The sequence below is a fragment of the Rousettus aegyptiacus genome, unplaced genomic scaffold (assembly GCF_014176215.1).
Source record: "Rousettus aegyptiacus isolate mRouAeg1 unplaced genomic scaffold, mRouAeg1.p scaffold_m13_p_5, whole genome shotgun sequence".
Classification (NCBI taxonomy): Eukaryota; Metazoa; Chordata; class Mammalia; order Chiroptera; family Pteropodidae; genus Rousettus; species Rousettus aegyptiacus.
In genome coordinates this window covers 58,853,363-58,859,037 of record NW_023416308.1, presented here as the reverse complement: position 1 = coordinate 58,859,037, position 5,675 = coordinate 58,853,363, and the positions used below count along the sequence as shown (strand labels likewise).

Sequence of the window (5,675 nt, the reverse complement as noted above, 5' to 3'; positions counted from 1 at the left end):
CTATTAACATTTTATTATCATATCCATTTTACAGAAAAAAAAAAAAAACTGAGGCACAGATAGGCTAGATGCTTTGGTCAAGTTCCTGAAACTCATAAGTGGCAGAGTTTGACTAAAGTAGTCACTTTATCTATTGTCTCATATTTGAATTCTGGTGGCAAACTAGTTATTTATTACAATATTGTATACTCATTATCCTGCTAGAAATTCTTACCTTTAAAAATTACTTATTTTTATTTTTTAAAATACAAATAGTTTATTCTTGAAAAAAAGTCTTATAAGTGCAGTTAGGTCTAAAGGAAAAGGAATGAAAAAACACTGAACCCTTAGTTATACAAACTGAAATATTTTTCTATTTATTTATTGAGCAGTGAACAGTCGGAACTGAACAAGGTGGAAACAAATTGGTTTTCTCCAACACTTACCTTTAATTATGCTATATTAAGAATCTCTTTCCAGTATTTAGTGATACTTCGGGCAGAGATCTCTGCTTTGTAGTTACCTAAGTGGAATCGAGCAAGTCCAGTCCAGTCAATTTGCAGATCTCAGTCTCTGAACTATCTAGAGTTTACTTTTTCTGTCCTGTAAGCTTAGCTTGGTTTTTGTATCAAGGAATCTATGCAGTCTATGGCCATGCCACCCCGAACAAGCCCAATTCTGTCTGATCTCAGAAGCTAGGCAGGGTTGGGCCTAGTTAGTATTTGGATGGGAGACCACCTAGGAAGACCAGGTGCTGTAGGCATAAAATATAAATACATACATATATACATACATACATAAGTAAATAAATAAGAGATTGTAAGCTGACAAGGTCCTTGCAATCTGTGAAGTCAACCAAGGGTTGCCTCACCTAAAAAAAAAAAAAAATGAAAAAGAAAAAGTCTATGCAGAGATAGAGGGAAGATTCTGTCTGTTGTCCTCCACTCATACCACCTCACTCATCTGTATCTTTTGGATCCCTATTTTTCAGAATGCTATGGACTGGGAGGAGGTATAAATGAGTATATGAAAAGATTTTTAGTTACTCTCTATAACATCTTGCCTTTACTTTTGATGCCCTCTGTGTCTAGGCATCCAGATGTTGGCTCTCTTGGGGCTCTTATGTTAATTCATGAGGAAACTTGCAGTTTCCCTTTACATGATCTCATTTTATGCAATCCTTTTTTATTTCCATTATTAGTGATTACTCTTTCTAAAAAAACAATAGCTGAACTCAACAATGTACAAATAACTAATATTAACACACAATTATTAATGATCTCATTGGTTGAATGGCAAATAAAAAGCATAGATGACTACTGATGTTTTTCAGGATTGTTTTTTACAAATGTTTTTCTGGAGAAACTGAAAATTATATGAAGGAAAAAGTCTCCCTTTTCAAATACTTTTAGATAATGCACTTGATCATCTATGCAATTTGGAACATCCAAATATAAAAGTTATATATTTACCACCAAATACAATTTACTTGATCCAACCTTTAGATCAAGGCATTATTTCCACCTTTAAGATTAATTATATTAAAGAGAATTTTAAAGATATTTTTCACAAACTTGAAGATAATGAATTATGTACAGTTACAGAAGCCTGGAATAAATACACAATTTTGTTGTATCAGAATATTTCTTTAACTTTGATTGATATAAAGTCATCAGCTTTAAATGTTTGCTGGAAAGCAATATGGCCAGAAGTGGTTGTACCAGGGAACATGGTTCTAATAATTTAGGAAGGATTAACTGGCATTATTAGTTTATTAAATAAATTTCAAGAAGAAAGCTCTGATTATTTGAATGTACATGATATTAATGGATTACTGGTCAATCATGAATTAACTGATGATGAATTAATTCACTTAATAGCTGAAGACCATCATGCTGATGAATATGGCAGTGACCTTGAACCAGTTTCATTCACTGCAGAAAATATTTTCAAAGCTCTTCAATTGGCCACAGAACTGGAAACTGCAATTCTAGGTATTGATCCAAACATCCAACAAGCCTTAAAATTTCAAAAAGATTTTTTAAAATGCTGCAGTAAATATCAAAGAATTTATAAAAACTCGGCAAAAATTGTAGTTGGAAAAAGACTATCCAAAAATATAGATATAAAAAATGAAACCAAAGTAGTACTTACAAATATTTTGAGTGATAAAGATAGTGACTTTGTTGCCAATTAAAAAGAAAAGGTTGATTGCTTTAGATTACAGCACAGACATGGACAGTAAATAAAATTTTTTAATTTTTCCAGATTTTCATTAGCAATTTTTTGTGAAAACATGTGAAATATTTTTATGACTTATTTGACCTATTTCTTTAGGCTTTTTTTTTTATATTGGTGGACTCTTTACACTTTTTTTTTTCTGCACACACTAAAAAAAAAGGTGCATGGAACAGATAATCCACATGGAACGATAATCCATGTAAATCAAGGGACAGGTTTACTTTGAAGTATCAGTACCCTCCAGGGAAAGACCAGCAAGGATACACCTGTAATTGAACAAGTCATGTCTATTATTCATGGCAGCAAGGGAGAATGTATATCATGGAGGACTGTGGGAATTTTGGTAAGAATGTATTAGAAAGGGCTTATTTATTTGAACCTGTTTTTTGTGGAGGGTTTAAGGAAGTAGGACTTTGCTGTGTGTTATGTTCTGTCAGCAAGCAGAGGTAATTCTAAGACTAAGTGCTCAAGAAACTTTATCTAGAAGGAAATAAAACTAGAGCAAGGCTAAAGCTGCAAGTAGTAAAGATACAACTGTCTCTCACATGAACTACGATAGGGGCATCTTTGGCCACTTTCGTAGCTTGGACAGTGTTCATGGTTTCTCTGTATTCAGATAGGACTATGAAGTGGTCTTACTCTTCACTTAATCCATCACCATTTCAAAGTAGCTCTGTGTGATAATGTTCTCTATTATTTAAGCACAGCAGAGAAACACCAAAACCTGCCTGTGAATGTTAAGCCAGCTTCTGGCAGCACCAAATTTAACTGATCCACTACGTTGGGTGGCTGGCTGTTTACTGACTCTCTTTTTCAGAAACCAGATCAAGTTCAAAGTAAAAAAGGGACTTCAACCTGGTAGTAATCTACCAGTCATTCTTCCTGGCAGATCTCTGTATTCTCTATGAGTAGATCTTTTAGAGCATTCCTCACTTTGCTCATTTGAAGGTCACAGTGATTCTCAGTTTTCTAACTTTTGTTTACATAGGCAATTAGAGGTAGTAAAGTGATGGTAGAGACTATACTTTGCAGCCTTCTAAGAAGTACACCAGGCATGTGTCAAATCACTTTATTTAGTTGCTCTCTTCGAAAAGGCAGTTAAATACCATTTGCTCTCCGCCTTGAGATAATCTTAGAATTGACATTTTTAAGATAATAGGAAGGTCCATTCAGCTCCTATTAAACATACATTTGTATATATGAATTTTAACAAAACACAAGCTAAAATTAATATTGCATAACCTGTCTTAATCACCAGTATATTGTGTACATCTTTTCAAATACAAAGACAACATTATCCTCATATATTTGAGGAATAAATTTCTCAGTTTAAGTCATTGTAAAAAGATAAAGGCCTTTGAATTCAGTGTCTTACTGCTACTAGTCCTATTTTCCATTTTATCTCACTACAAAATGGTTAGAAAGTATATAAGACCCTTGACATGAATTGATCCTGCAAAAATTGTACTTTTTCTAGAATTTCAATCACTTGTATCACCAAAAGTAATATTTCTGAATTATAATGTTATAGCTTCCCAAATAAATGTCGTGGGTTTTTTTTTTTTTTCCTATCATACTATTGTATCCCCAGCAAGTTAACTATTTTTGGGGTAGAGTGAGGGCACTATTTTAAATTCAGAGTTTCGTTTCTGATTTTAAACTCACAGCACAATCACTAAAGAAAATGTTTTTTCTGATATCCATAATACAGATTAATGTATTCACCTAAACCACCTGCTGAATGCTATAGGCCATTTTGAAAACATTCCCTAATACTTGGAAATAGCATGCTTTCTACAAACTCAGCTTTATATTCCTACAAACTCAATTCCTTGGGAACAAAGCATACCTTCTCTCATTTTCTCTTTAATATTTGCTATTGTAAACTAAGTAAGGCCTCTATGAAAAAAATGCAAAATTAAGTTTTACAGAATTAAAGTTCAGTGTTAAGGAAATGGCTTTTATAGATGGCCAAAAAGGAAAACTGTCGAATGTAATTCTACAAAGAATGTTGCTGAATTGAATTCTGAATTCCATATTTAAATATCTAACTACCTATTTGACAACTTTATTTGAATTTTGAATATGCGTTCTAAACTGACAATGTCCAAAACTGAACTCTTGAAACTGCTCGTTCTACCTTCTCTATGTAAATAAATGGCAATTCCAGTCTTCTCATTACTCAAACCAAAACCCAGGAATCTTTTTTGACTCCTCTCTTTTTCTCATGTGCCACATAAAATCAGCAAGTTCTGTTGATACTTCTTTAAAGGTATATTCAGAATTAGACCACTGCTTGCTACTTCTACTTCTACCATCTTGCTCTAATCCTCTCTCTCAACTATATTTTTACCAAAGTATTCTAACTGGTTGGTCTTAAAATTTTGCTGCTCTTCTCCACTCAACGGCCTGAGTGACCATGTTAAAATATAGGTCAAATCACATTACTCTCCTGTTCAAAACCCTCCAATAGCTTTTATATTTAATTACAGTAAAAGGCCAAACTCCTTACAATGTCCTTCAGTGCCCTCCCATTTACCCTCTAAGGCAACTATCCTGCTTTTTGTCAACTAGCTCAACTCAGCCACCCAGTTTTTCACTGTTCAAAGGATGATAGGCATAATTCTACCTCAGAGACTTGCAGTTGGCGCGTCCTGTGCTTAAAAAGCCCTGTCTTCATAGAGATGCATGACGTGTTGCTAAACTTCTCCAGCGTCACCTTTTCAATGAAGTCTTCCTTGGCCACCCTACTTAAAATTATGTCATTCTTCTCTCCACTGTCTATACTTTTTTTGTTTTATGTGTCTTAGTGCTTTCATCATCATCTAACATATTTACTTTGTTATTTTTTTGTCCACCCAAAAAAAGTCAGTTCTAAGAGGGCAGGTGATTTTGTTTATTTTGTCATTCATGCATATTCCAAAGACTAGCAAAATGCCTAACACAGTGCATATTGTCAATTATCATTAATCAAATTGGTTCATAAGTCAATGAAAGATTCTCTTTCAGCAATCTGAAATTTTCTTTAACTCTGAAGTTCTTCTCATCTGTTTAAGTAGAAATCGTGTACTTTTCCTCCATCTAACAAAATCAAAATTCATTTTGGAATTATTAAGTTCATCTCACACTTTTTTTAATTGTCAAATTATTTTTAAAGCACAATGGATATAAAACTTTAAAATCTTTTTATTTAATTAGAATATATATATAAAGATATGAACTTGTTTTGTTGTTTTTATATACTTATAATCATTTCTATGAAAACATTTACATGTTTTTTTTTCAATTTTATTTTAAGTTTAGATAGGGAATTTAGTAAAATAATGATTTCCTTGATCATCCATTCTTGATTTGTTCTTGGAATGAATGTGTGTGTTTTCTAAATAACTCTTAAATTCCTGACTCTTCATAAATTTGTTTTGTTTCTCTAATTATTTTTAAGCCTTGATTATAAG

The 5,675-nt window shown here is 32.8% G+C and overlaps 1 pseudogene; it reads left to right on the top strand.

Moving 5' to 3' along the window:
* The first annotated feature begins 623 nt into the window (after positions 1-623).
* On the top strand, positions 624-742 carry LOC118603141 (annotated as a pseudogene).
* The last annotated feature ends 4,933 nt before the right edge of the window (positions 743-5,675 follow it).